Raw genomic sequence first — 15,002 nt, 5'->3', positions numbered from 1 at the left:
TTGTGTACCCGTCATCATTCTCGTTATTTACGATATCACTAGCATTATTATTATTATTATTATTATTATTATTATTATTATTATTATTATATAATGTAGCTATTTGATAGTTAATTAATATTCTCTGATGTTATTATAGTAGATTGTATTTCATAATCTGGTTTGATAAAAAAGAATATTTAATGGCTCTAACTTCCCCGATAAAATAATGTAGGCCTATTTGCTCTCCAATCGAATTTGTTGTTATACATTTGCTTAAGAATTTCTATACGAAGCATCAAAATATTTCAGAACATTTTCGTCTGTATAATACGATTTAATTAAAATAAACATGTATTATTTGTACTTTTCTTTCCTTCATAAACAAAAGTAAAAGGTAGTTAAACATAACCCTGTTTTGATATTGGCCTTATCCATGACTGTGAAATCATTATAAATAAAAGAATAAATATATATGTTGTATGTGACTTGGCTAAGCTCAGTTGGGTAAATACAACTTATTCTGCTCAGAATGTATTCTCTGGTAAAGTCGCTTCCTACAGGGACAAGAGAGACACGTACAGCGAGATCAGAGGTAAGACACAGGACATCCCGCGTCAACTCTCTTCGCCAGAAGGTTTCTGATCTGGTTTATATCCTATAGAACATGGAAGGGGTCGGCCTCACCGCGATTAGCATACAAAGATTTATCTCCTGACGGAGAACACTCGCTAGCCAAACAGGTACAAGAGTATTAATACAAGCTAAACAGCTCGGCATGCAAGAAGCTTCATGTACAACTGTAATAAATGACAATTTATTTTGTTTTCCTGACACGTCTACGCATAGGAATGTACATTATATAACGTAAATGTTTTCAGCTTGTTTTATAGTCTTTCAATCGGGCCGTAAACTGTTAACAAAAGGTTGCATCTTATGTGTCCACGTTAAGTTGTTCATAGGCTTAATTGACAAGTATCATTAATAGAGAATGGGGACATGTCATACGTTATTGCGTGACTGATGAGCCATAGGTAGTACAGTACTTACCTGGCAAAACACAAAAGAGGCTGAATAACTCTGATAGTGCGCGTGGTAGAATTTATCCGAAGATCCACCTTTATCCGAAGTAATTAAATGCTAAGTACTAAGCCACCTTTAGTATTTCAATCCATTAAAATAAACAACTAATTCTACTTTCTAGACTGTAAATAACAGGCATCGTTAGCTTGGCAGACGTGGTCGGCAAGATGAAAGAAATTCGGCAGAAAAACTTGCAAAATAAAATAAATAAAAAACATGGGACATTAATTTTATGTGGACAAACTACCTGCAGAGTTTTAATTTTGAGACCAAGTAGCCGAGTCACACAAGACAAGAGGCATTCCTAACCCACTGCGATGTTGTGATCATTGATAATTCTTTTTTGCCGTTAATTACGAAAAGTTTTTAGCGACATCTTCCCTCCACACAATAAATATATAATGAGTAAAAACATACATACTGTAACGGTTCAAATCCCGTTACAAGATGATATCTGTATTTTTATTATTGTATGATTTTATCTGTATATTATTATTATTATTATTATTATTATTATTATTATTATTATTATTATTATGTCAGTATTATTATTATGATATCTGTGATATTGTACTATTATTGTAATTATCCGTTTTATTCAATTTTGCAATTGCCTGTTGCTTGCAAGATTGCACTTAGATGTAGACATATATACGTATGTGTAGTATAACACTCAATACCTGTACAGTGAGAATTGTTGTATATATCAGAGATTGGAAGTGACGTTGTTATATTGCGACACCAGTGGAGATTCTGCCAAGTCATCGCCGCGCCTTGGCTATGTCATTGTACAGTGTTGAAGGTACAGTCAAGTGAATCAGTGAGGGAAATATTTCGTATAAATTGTTAAATGTTCGGTCAAGAAGAATTCAAATTCATGCCTAGTTTCTGTCAGTTGCAATGTCATAATTTCATATTCTCATCTGTTTTATCGCAACAAGACTCACTATTTTTTGATATATTATTTAAAGAATATATATTGTTCTATCAAACGAATTCAGAGTTTCATTTCATTGACAGTAAAATATCTTAACCTCAAAATTAATGGGGAAACCGAACGCCAATCTCCTTTTCCCAGAACTTATATGGTATGTTGTCAAAAGTAAGCTTATTACCCCACACCCTAGAGATGGTCAAGAGTCTCATTCTATTATTGCTGTACTGAGTGACAGCTGGCGCCCTTCAAATAACGTATGTGTAAGTAAGCAGGTAACAAGTAAGTGTGAGTACAAGGTTCGACGAGTGTGTATTTTATATAATGAATATTAATTTTCAGATTTTCGATTTTAAATGAAGATATTCAGATTTTCAATATAAATGCAGATTTATATGTTTGTAAATTTAGTCAAACAGTTAGGAAGTTCTCATTTTGGCCCCGCAACGTGGTGCACGAAGAAATTCAGAATTTGTTCTGAATGACAGCATATCATAGGTTCATTTTGGGAGGAGTGTGCGCATTTAAGCCAACGGAAATTATTACCGGTAAATGTCAAGAGTATAATTTTGTGATATATATTTGTAATTTGGGGATATGTCAAGGGATTTGAAGAGGGAAATTAATTTGGGATCACGTACTATCACTAGTGAACCAAAGATGGACAAGGAACACAATGACAAGTCATGTGAGGACGAGGTCATTGCTTCGGCGGACATCCAAGGTGAAACTCAGAGTAGGGAACAGGTGAATACAATGGAAACTTCTGGGATAATTCAGGAAAGTGCAGAAATTGAGAAGCACACTGAAACCCAAAAGGAAATCGTGGGGGGAATGAACCAAGATTTTCTAAATTTGCTGATGGCCAAATTTACCGAGATCAGTAATGAAAGTCAGAAACGAATGGAGGAAAATAAAAAAGAGATGAAAGAATTTTTTAGTAGTAGTGAAAATAGTCAGAAAGAGATGAAAGAATTTTTTAGTAGTAGTAGTAGTGAAAATAATAAAGAGATGAAAGAATTAATTATTACTAATAATGAAAACAATAAGAAAGAGATGAAAGAGATGAAAGAATTTTTTAGTACCAATAATGAAAATTGTAATAAACAGATTAACTCTCTAAGTAGTAAAATCGAAGAATTGATTAATGGTAACAGTGTAATTAATGATAAAATAGATGGGCTAAGTGAATCACTAAATTATAAAATAGATACTAAGATAGTAGAGGTAACTAGTCAAATATCTAAGTTAGAAAATAAGTTAAACAAAGAGTGTGTTGACCGTAGAGAAGGTGAAATGAAGTTGAATCGGAGCAGTCTTCATATTCAGACCGAGCAAGTCAAAGAAATATGTACAGAGGACAGTAACAAGATCGTACCGGTAATTATTAAGTTGTCAGAAATGTCTAGTAATCGGGAAGAAATTCATGAGGTAGTCGAGAAAAGATTGGACAAGATTTGCAATGTAGTTGGGGAAGAGATGGGGGAACAGATTAGTAGAAATGAGCAAGTTGAAAACAAACTTGTGGAGGTCACAGAACTACGGAACGAACAGGAAACGCTATCACAGCAGGTAAGAGAAAGAGAGGAAGAAGTGAGAATAGTGGAAGAGAATTCTGAGAGAGCAGAGGAAGAAGAAGAAGAAGAAGAAGAAGAAGAAGTTGAGAACTGCCAGGGAGTGATACGGCAGAAAGGTACAGGTGAGACGGCGAGAGAAGTTGTAATAGCGAGTGGTTTGTTCAGTAGGGATCGTGATTTAACCAAGTTTTCTGGAAGACAGTTCAGCTCTGTAGAATTTGTAAAAGTAGTTGAGAAAAGATTTGCAAGTAAGTTGAGGAATAATATTATTGAATGGGAATATGTGTTGGAGATTTTGTCTAATGTTTTTGTCGGTGAAAGTAGAATATGGTTTCGAGTATACTGGAATAATATGTCTAATTTAGGAGAGTTTAAAGTGTTCATTGATAGGCTTTGGAAAGAATGTGTGCAAGGGCGCGCGCGAGAGAGAGAGCGTATGATGTCTAGGGAAAGTAATATTGTAGAGAGAAGGGGGAAAATGTTAGCAGTGTATCAGAGGAGAGGGATTGATTGTGATCCGCAGAGGATTAATAGTTGTGTTGAAGGTGATAGTGGTCGGAAGAGTAATCAGAGAGAATCGGAAGATGGGAGGCGTATGTATTTGAGTTATGAGAGAGAAAGTCAGAAGAGTAATCAGAGAGAATCGGAAGATGGGAAGCGTATGTATTTGAGTTATGAGAGAGGGGATCAGATGAGTAATCAGAAAGAATCGGAAGATGGGAGGCGTACGGATTTGTGTTATGAGAGAGAAGGTCAGAGGAGTAATCAGAGAGAATCGGAAGATGGGAGGCGTACGGATTTGAGTTATCAGAGGGATTATGATAGTCTTAATATGAAGGTTATCAAGGTGTCGTTATCGAGTCAGAGTATTTCTGATTCACAGGGAATCGGGTAAATTAAGTGAACAGTCCAAAGGTAGAAGATGAACTGGTATTTAGTATAAGTAGTTATGTAGTGAAAGTAGAGTTAAGAGTAGTGTGATTGTGACCTAAGTAGTGTTAAGTGAGATATTTAAGTAATGACGTAGTCATAAATAATTAAGTAATTAATGGTAGCAGTAAGTTAGACGTAAGAAGTGTTCTGTAAAGTGATGTAAGTACTTGTAATGCCGAGAATGTGATGTAAGTAGTGAGGGAATAACTCCGATGATGGAAATTGTGATATGAAGAAGGTAAGTGAAGGTACTATCAGATCTTATAACAGCCGTTGGGTGAGTCAAAGTGAGTAAATAAAATGATAGCGGTACCGATCATGAGTAAAGATAATTGTAAGTTTCAGCCACGCCTTGTTGTACCAAAACTTGTGTATTCAGTTGTTTTAGGAGCTGACGTGGTTGCAAATCATGGAAGTAGAGTAGACTTTAATTTAGGTAGTGTGTGTTTGTTCTGGGAGTAAACTAGCAAACAAGTATGTGTGAATTATGAAGGGTCTGAGGTAAGTGTTGATAACATGTGTTCTGGTAAAGGTATTCGGGAGGTGAGTGAAGGTGTTCCTAGTGAGAGGAGATGTTTCGAAGTGTGTCAGGTGTCTATAACGACCAGGATCTGAGGGATCGTCGGTATGAGGCAGTGACGTGAGGTAATTTGAGTGAATTACAGAGGAGTAATTGTGTTCGATGTTAGGTAAGCATCGAGATGTATTTAGTGGTAAGTGAGGAAGAACACGTATTTGAACATAAATTTGTAGTACATGACCATTCATCGTTTGTGGGAGGTAAGTACCCCATTCAACTAAAAAATGCTAGTGACGTCTAAGAACAAATAAACATTATGCTGGATTACGGAATAATTGAACCATCTTGTAGCCATAGTATTGATTCTTTAATTATTGTTGCCAAGTAGGATGTGATTTATTGAGATATGTAAGTTTAAAAGGGCAAAATTGGACGAATTCAGTTTGGGTGACAAGGTGCTACTTCCATTCCCATCATCTGCAGAGGCGGGAAATATGTCTAAATTCTTTCTTTTGTATCAGGGGTATTTCACTATTGTGAGCCGTATCGGGAAGTGTGCATATTCCTTAAAAGATCAGGAAGGGAAGATTGTCGGTACTTACAACATTAAGAACTTAAAGAAGTATTTCACGTGAGATTTGGTGAAATAAGAGTAAGATGATTATATTTTGTGAGAAACTGGCAAAATAAAACTAACATCTACGATTTGCGTGTGAACCAAGTGTCGTATTGGTGTATTGGAAGAATAAGTGCTACATTGTCATGTACTGTGTGACAAAAAAAAACGGAGAACAGGACATTGGACAGTTATCTGCGATAACAATATGCAAGAAAAGTTCTCATATAAGTGAATTTTCACAAAATATTTTGATATGTTAAAAAAAAGGAGAAGAATGTTGTATATTGATTGAAATTATTTGTGTGTGTTAAATTAAGGGCTATGCTCTTGTGAATTGTATGAGAATGGGACACTGGACAGTTATCTGCGATGACAATGTGCGAGAAGAATTCTCATATATGTGATGTATTATAAAATGTATGGATGCTGAAAAAGAAAATTATTGTTGTATACTCATTTAAAGTGTTTATCTGTGTCAGTGTTATATATATAATTTTGTTCATAAATCAATCGATTCTTTGTTCTTCGATTTATTTATGAGGGAGGCGAATTGTAACGGTTCAAATCCCGTTACAAGATGATATCTGTATTTTTATTATTGTATGATTTTATCTGTATATTATTATTATTATTATTATTATTATTATTATTATTATTATGTCAGTATTATTATTATGATATCTGTGATATTGTACTATTATTGTAATTATCCGTTTTATTCAATTTTGCAATTGCCTGTTGCTTGCAAGATTGCACTTAGATGTAGACATATATACGTATGTGTAGTATAACACTCAATACCTGTACAGTGAGAATTGTTGTATATATCAGAGATTGGAAGTGACGTTGTTATATTGCGACACCAGTGGAGATTCTGCCAAGTCATCGCCGCGCCTTGGCTATGTCATTGTACAGTGTTGAAGGTACAGTCAAGTGAATCAGTGAGGGAAATATTTCGTATAAATTGTTAAATGTTCGGTCAAGAAGAATTCAAATTCATGCCTAGTTTCTGTCAGTTGCAATGTCATAATTTCATATTCTCATCTGTTTTATCGCAACAAGACTCACTATTTTTTGATATATTATTTAAAGAATATATATTGTTCTATCAAACGAATTCAGAGTTTCATTTCATTGACAGTAAAATATCTTAACCTCAAAATTAATGGGGAAACCGAACGCCAATCTCCTTTTCCCAGAACTTATATGGTATGTTGTCAAAAGTAAGCTTATTACCCCACACCCTAGAGATGGTCAAGAGTCTCATTCTATTATTGCTGTACTGAGTGACAGCTGGCGCCCTTCAAATAACGTATGTGTAAGTAAGCAGGTAACAAGTAAGTGTGAGTACAAGGTTCGACGAGTGTGTATTTTATATAATGAATATTAATTTTCAGATTTTCGATTTTAAATGAAGATATTCAGATTTTCAATATAAATGCAGATTTATATGTTTGTAAATTTAGTCAAACAGTTAGGAAGTTCTCAATACATACATACATACATACATACATACATACATACATACATACATACATACATACATACATTATCATTATAGACTGTTATGCCTTTCAGCGTTCAGTCTGCAAGCCCCTGAGAATTTACTAAACGTCGCCACAATCCTCAATTTTCAACTAGTGTTGTGGCCTCATTTAGTTCTATACCTCTTATCTTTAAGTCGTTAGAAACCGAGTCTAACCATCGTCGTCTTGGTCTCCCTCTACTTCTCTTACCCTCCATAGCAGAGTCCATTATTCTCCTAGGTAACCTATCCTCCTCCATTCGCCTCACATGACCCCACCACCGAAGCCGGTTTATGCGTACAGCTTCATCCATCGAGTTCATTCCTAAATTAGCCTTTATCTCCTCATTCCGAGTACCCTCTTGCCATTGTTCCCACCTGTTTGTACCAGCAATCATTCTTGCTACTTTCATGTCTGTTACTTCTAACTTATGAATAAGATATCCTGAGTCCACCCAGCTTTCGCTCCCGTAAAGCAAAGTTGGTCCGAAAACAGACCGATGTAAAGATAGTTTCGTCTGGGAGCTGACTTCTTTCTTACAGAATACTGCTGTTCGCAACTGCGAGCTCACTGCATTAGCTTTACTACACCTTGATTCAATCTCACTTACTATATTACCATCCTGGGAGAACACACAACCTAAATACTTGAAATTATCAATCTGCTCTAGCTTTGTATCACCAATCCGACATTCAATTCTGTTGAATTTCTTACCTACTGACATCAATTTAGTCTTGAGAGGCCAATTTTCATACCATACACATTGCACCTATTTTCAACTTCCAAGATATTAGACTGCAGGCTTTAGGCACAGTCTGCCATGAAGACCAAGTCGTCAGCATAGGCCAAACTGCTTTCTACATTTCTCCCTAACTGAATCCCTCCCTGCGATTTTATACCTTTCAGCAGGTTATCCATGTAAACTACGAACAGCAAAGGTGAAAGATTACAGCCTTGTCTAACCCCTGTAAGTACCCTGAACCAAGAACTCATTCTACCATTAATTCTCACTGAAGCCCAATTGTCAACATAAATGCCTTTGATTGATTTTAATAATCTACCTTTAATTCCATAGTCCCCCAGTATAGTGAACATCTTTTCCCTCGGTACCCTGTCATAAGCTTTCTCTAGATCTACGAAACATAAACACAACTGCATATTCCTCTCGTAGCATTTTTCAATTACCTGGCGCATACTGAAAATCTGATCCTGACAGCCTCTCTGTGGTCTGAAACCACACTGGTTTTCATCCAACTTCCTCTCAACGACTGATCGCACCCTCGCTTTCAAGATGCCAGTGAATACTTCGCCTGGTATACTAATCAATGAGATACCTCGATAGTTGTTGCAACCCTTCCTGCTCCCTTGCTTATAGACAGGTGCAATTACTGCTTTTGTCCAATCTGAAGGTACCTTACCAACACTCCACGCTAATTTGACTACTCTATGAAGCCATTTCATCCCTGCCTTCCCATTATACTTCACCATTTCAGGTCCAATTTCATCTATTGCTGCTGCCTTATGACAATGGAGTTTATTTACCATCCTTTCCACTTCCTCAAGCATTTCACCAATATCATTTTCCTCCTCCCCATGAGCTTGGCTGTTTGCAACGCCACCAGGATGATTTCCTTTTACATTGAGAATATGTTCAAAATATTCCCTCCACCTCTCCAGTGATTCACTGGGATCTATTATGAGTTCACCTGAATTACTCAAAACACTGTTCATTTCCTTTTTCCCTCCCTTCCTAAGATTCTTTATTGCTGTCCAGAAAGGTTTCCCTGCTGCTTGACCTAGCCTTTCCAGGTTGTTACCAAAATCTTCCCATGACTTCTTTTTTGATTCAACAACTATTTGTTTCGCTCTGTTTCTTTCATCTACGTACAAATCCCTGTCTGCCTCGACCCTTGTTTGGAGCCATTTCTGATAAGCCTTCTTTTTACGTTTACAGGCTGCTCTCACTTCATCATTCCACCAAAATGTTCGCCTTTCCCCATCTTTACACACAGTTGTTCCTAGGCATTCCCTTGCTGTTTCTACTACAGCCTCCCCGTATGCCACCCATTCACTTTCTATATCTGAACCTGCTTACTGTCTACTGTTCGAAACTTCTCACTAATCATATCCATGTACTTCTGTCTAATTTCCTCGTACTGGAGATTTTCTAGGCCTAGAGATACTTAGTCACTACAGATCAGATAGTAGTCTTTATCATCGAAAAATCCGCGAAAAACTCGTACATTCCTAACAGATTTCCTGAATTCAATGTCTGTTAAGATATAGTCTATTATGGATCTGGTACTCCTAGCCTCCCATGTGTAGCGGTGAATAGCCTTATGCTTGAAGAATGTATTCGTAACAGCTAAACCCATACTAGCACAGAAGTCCAGCAAACGCTTCCAATTCCCATTAGCTTCCATATCTTCCCCACATTTACCAATCACCCTTTCGTATCCTTCAGTTCTATTCCCAACTCTCGCATTGAAATCGCCCATTAGCACTATTCTATCCTTGCTGTTGACCCTGACCACGATGTCACTCAATGCTTCATAAAACTTGTCAACTTCATGCTCATCTGCACCCTCACATGGTGAATACACGGACACAATTCTTGTCCTAATTCCCCCAACTGCCAAATCTACCCACACCATTCGCTCATTCACGTGCCTAACATAAACTATGTTGCGTGCAATGGTATTCCTGATAAAGAGCCCTACCCCAGACTCTGCCCTTTCCTTTCTAACACCCGTCAAGTACACTTTATAATCTCCAATCTCTTCCTCATTATCTCCCCTTACTCGAATATCACTTACTCCTAGCATATCCAGATGCATCCTCTTTGCTGACTCAGCGAGTTCTACCTTCTTTCTTCCATAAGCCCCATTAATATTGATAACTCCCCATCAAATTCCATTTCGTTCGCCAAGTTGGAGTCCTTCGCTTTCAAATGGGAGTGGGTCTCCATTACTCCCATAGGTCCGAGGCTTGCTTAAAATGTTCTGAGCTCGGTAAATTCATGAAGCAAGATGCTACCCTACTTGCACATAGTCCAAGTGAGGATCTCTCCTCTAACGGGTTATGGACCATCGGTGAGTTGTATAGTCCTAGCCGCCTGAGTACAAGGAGGGCCATGACTCAGAATATGTCCGAGATGACCACTCCCATTCCATAGCAACTGGTATCCCGACTCTCAGGACCACTTACTAGGCCACTCAGCCGTTGCCCATAGTTCACGAACTAAGACATGACTACAGTAACCCACAAACATGAACCATAGTGAGTAAAAAGCCGGTATAAAATCTAAATATGTATATCTTTACGACTAATTAATTCTTCATATTCTTCAGCCGCTTTTTCCACACCCTGAGTCATGGCTGTCACCTGTGTTGCTAATGTGGACTTGAACAAGTTTTACATCCGGATGACCTTCCTAACGCCAACCCTATTTGGAGGGATATATTGAACTATTGCGTTTTACTGTGGTGATTGGTAATCTGGTGTTTTTCTAATTCGAGTCAGAGAGTACTAAAAATAGAGTGTTTCATAATATTTAAAAATGGGTACAATATGTAGGCTACAGGGATTATAACAATAAGCAAGAAAGATAAAATCATACCAACCAGACAGAAATAACACAGATACAAACAAATGCAAAGCAAGCAAGATATATACAGAATTTAGCAATCTCAATATTGCATTAGGGTTAGTTAATACTAGGGCACCCATTGTACAGAAATGGCTGGTAGTGTTGTGTGCCATGAATTGCCGTGAATTAAGATAAACACAAATACCAATCTTCGATCCAGGGTAATTAATCCCGACCACCGAGAACTGAATTAAAATTTGGACCTTCTGAACCGAAGGCCGTTATGTTGACCATCCAGCCAAGGATCCAGGTATCTTAAGGACTAATTAATATTGTATTTACCCGTGGAGACTGGCGAGAGGAATTAGGGAATGAATTCGGAGAGTACTTCCGGGGAGAGAATTTTAAGATTTGTAAAATAGTTATTGAAAAACTGATTGAAGAGAAGAGAGTTGAAAAACCCCTAACTCGGATAGAAAATTGAATAACAATGGCAGGAAAAATGATGAGACTTCATCCAGGTAAAGAGCAGATAAAAATGGGGTGATACAAAACAGAACGTGCAAACCATATTTAGGGCTGCCGACAGTGGATTCGAACCTTCTGTCTCCCAAATGCTTGTGCTGATGCTTGTTGTTTTAAGGGGCCTAACATAGAAGGTCATCGGCCCTCTCCCGAATGCAAGCTGACAGCTGCGTGACCCAAACCGCAAAGCCATTGCACATATTACATGGGTTCATTATTTCCAGAAAATTATTGAATTATTATTGAATGATAAGGAATATAAATGGTGAGCTCATCAAGAAGAGATTGTAGTTTCGAACAGATTGAGTGCGACTTTGCCTGAAATAGATGATTTCGACTCGAGAAATACAGGACCTTTCACAAGTAGTCAAGAAATGAAAATCAGGAGCTATTTCGGGAATCACACATGAATTTTGGAAAGAGGTTGAAAAACGAAATGGCATTTTGGAAATTTTGACAAGGATATTCATTATAATTTCCGAGACGGGGGCATTTCCGAAAGCTTGGAAAGAGGGAATAATATGTCCTATATACAAAAATGAAAGGGACAGTTTGAATCTAGCTAACTATGGGGGAATAACCTTTTAGATACATTGGGGAAAATATATACTGGTTTATTGGCAAAAAGACTAATAAGCGGGGGAGGGGGGCACACATTCAGTCCTGTAGAAATTTCAAATTTTGAAGTGGTTTAAGAAGAGGGAGAATAACATCAGTAACATTTTTATTGTGAGGACTCTTATTGAATAATATGTAAATAAAGATTGAGGTATGATGTATATAACATCAATTGACTTCAAGAAAGCATTTGATTCTGTTAAGAGGGGACAGTCGTTGTTAGGCTGAGGCATGTGAGAGATGACGGGAGCGATGAAAGAGATATATGCGGAATTAAAATGTGCAGTGAGAGTGAAAGAAGAAGTAGTTGTAGGAGAGATTATTTCAAAAAGGGAACTGAAACAGAAGTGTAAATTGTCACCTATGTTCTTTTTTCTGGCGTGTATAAATTATATTTAGAATATGAATTTAGAAAATCGGGATGTTCTGGTTTTGTCTTTGCTGATGACACACTCCTATTCATATTAACGCCACCTGCAATGCAAAAAGTATCGATGGTATTTAGAAGCACTGTAAGGTGTGAAATATGAAATCAACGCACAGAAAATCAGGTAATTTGTTTGTAAAAAATGGAATAAATTAGCAATAAAAGGAAAAATGGCATTTCGAAGTAAATAAGAGAGAATGTCTAGGAATTATAATAGCAGGAAACGGAAAATGGGCTGAACTCGTCAAGAGGGCAAACATGGTTTGTGCAGCAGTAATATTAGACAACATAATGCCTAACATTGGTTTTAGGGTGCAAAGAAATGTATTCAGTGCTGTTAACTCGTCTAAAATAAAAAGTAGAAGATGTATAAATACAAATGTTAAGAGCTGAGGATAGAAATTGAAGAACTCTTGAGGAATTCATGAATATGAACTGGCGGAAAATTAAATCTCAACACCAAGAAGACGTTACTTAAGAGTAATGAAATTTAGGCTAAGCAATTCTCTAGGTCTCATATTTATTTGTTCAAAGTTTTCAGGTTACAGGTTCAAGTATGCGCGAGAGTATATGTGACCTGGTGGTACATTAATAACTATTGTAGTGTCCACGATTTTCAGCGCAACCAGGCAAATGTGAATTGTGTAGTGAAGATGCCGTATATCATGTTGTGGGATCGAGTTCAACGCATGTAGCACTTGCTCTGTGAAATCAGCAACGGTTAGTGCTGGTATTGGATGGCATTGAATTTGTCCCATAATGCCCCACACTTGCTCAATAAGTGAAAGTTCTGGTGATCTCGCAGCCCAAGCCAACTAGTCGACACTTGTAGAGCACGTTGGGTGACTGCAGCGGCATAAGGACGAGCTTATCCTATTGGAAAACACCCACTTGAATATTTTGAGTGAATGGCAGCACAACCGGTTCAGTCACCAGGCTGACGTACAAATACGTTGTCAAGGTTCTTGGTATAATGACGAGAGTGCTCCAGCTGTGACAGGAAATCGCTCCCCCGACCATAACGCCTGGTGAATGCCCAGCGTGCCGACGCCGCACACAACTTTGCTCCAAGCGCCCACCTGGACTCCTTCTTACCAACCTACGTCCATCACTGTCATCAAGACAGAAATGGCTCTTCTCTGAGAGCACAACAAATCTCCACTTCACCCTCAATAAGCTCTAGCTTGTCACCTCTGAAGTCGCAGATGGCGGCGATTCGGAGTTAGTGGCATGTATGCTATTGGACGTCTGGCTCGGAGTTGTCCCTCAGGTAGTCAATTTGTTACAGTTAGCTGTGTCACTCTGTGCCAATCGAAGCTCTGATGGCTGTTGCTGATGCAGTACGATCCACCACAGCCATATGGGAAAGTCTTTCTGCAATATCTTGGAAAGAGCATCCACCTTCTCGCAGCCGTTTTACTCGTCTTCGTTCAAACTGAGTGAGCTGTTAATAATGCTTTCTTTGTCTCCTTAAAGTCATGCTTCACTCACACCTACCTCGCAACTTCAACATCGGGCGATGAAATGAAATGTTGTATGGCTTTAAGTGCCGGGGTATCCCAGGATGGGTTCGACTCGCCAGGTTCAGGCCTTTCTATTTGACGCCCGTAGGCGACCTGCGCGTCGTGATGAGGATAGAATGATGATGAAGACAACACATACAGGCCCCCGTGCCATTGGAATTAACCAATTAAGGTTAAAATCCCTGACCCGGCCGGGAATCGAACCCGGGACCCTCTGAACCGAAGGCCAGTACGCTGACCGTTCAGCCAACGAGTCGGACAACATCGGGCGATGTCTAACGCTAACGAAGTGTACAGCACGTATTCACAGCAAACTTGCTTTGTAAGGTCATAGTGGCTCTTCGTCAACTAGCGGACGAATATGAATAGGCGTCTTCTTTCAGATGTGCAAACACGCCTCCCAAATTTCGCTTATCTGGCACAACTCCTTCTTGGTGTTGGGATTTCATTTCTCGCCAGTGTATATCCAGGCACGAGAATAACAAATTAAAAATCCATGAAAAGAGAGTATAGGGGAACGATATAGTGGCTGATGAGAGCTTATAAAAATAAGGCATGTAAAGAGAAATTGGTAAAGAAGGTATACAGAGTGTCCCGGGAGGAGGGGCCATACCTTATGAGGTGATAGTATTGGTCATTCTAAAGTGAAAACATTATATGAACATATGCTTTGTTTTCAATAGTTTCCGAGATACAGAGCTTATTCTGTAATTATACTAAGATATGTTTAATGAACTTGGAGGATGACCCATTGGCTACAAGGTTTGGAACTGACTTCCGCATGACCATTGGTACAGTATCTCAATCTAATTTATCCTGAACATTGTATCGGTCCCAGATGTGACGTTGCATGGCCGCCAAGATCACCCGATTTTACGCCGGTGGATTATTGTTTCTAGGATTTTTTAAAGAACGAAGTCTACAGAGAAAGCCGGCCCATGCTGTAGGGGTAGCGTGCCTGCCTCTCGCCCGGAGGCCCCGGGTTCGATTCCCGGCCAGGTCAGGGATTTTCTCTCGACCTGAGGGCTGGTTCGAGCTCCTCTCAGCCTACGTGATTTGAATTAAGGAGCTATCTGACGGTGAGATGGCGGCCCCGGTCTCGAAATCCCAGAATAACGACCGAGAGGATGCGTCGTGCTGACCACACGG

The sequence above is a fragment of the Anabrus simplex genome, chromosome 5 (genome assembly GCF_040414725.1).
Source record: "Anabrus simplex isolate iqAnaSimp1 chromosome 5, ASM4041472v1, whole genome shotgun sequence".
NCBI lineage: Eukaryota > Metazoa > Arthropoda > Insecta > Orthoptera > Tettigoniidae > Anabrus > Anabrus simplex.
The sequence above is the reverse complement of the archived record's forward strand: the minus strand, read 5'-3'. Positions refer to the sequence as shown.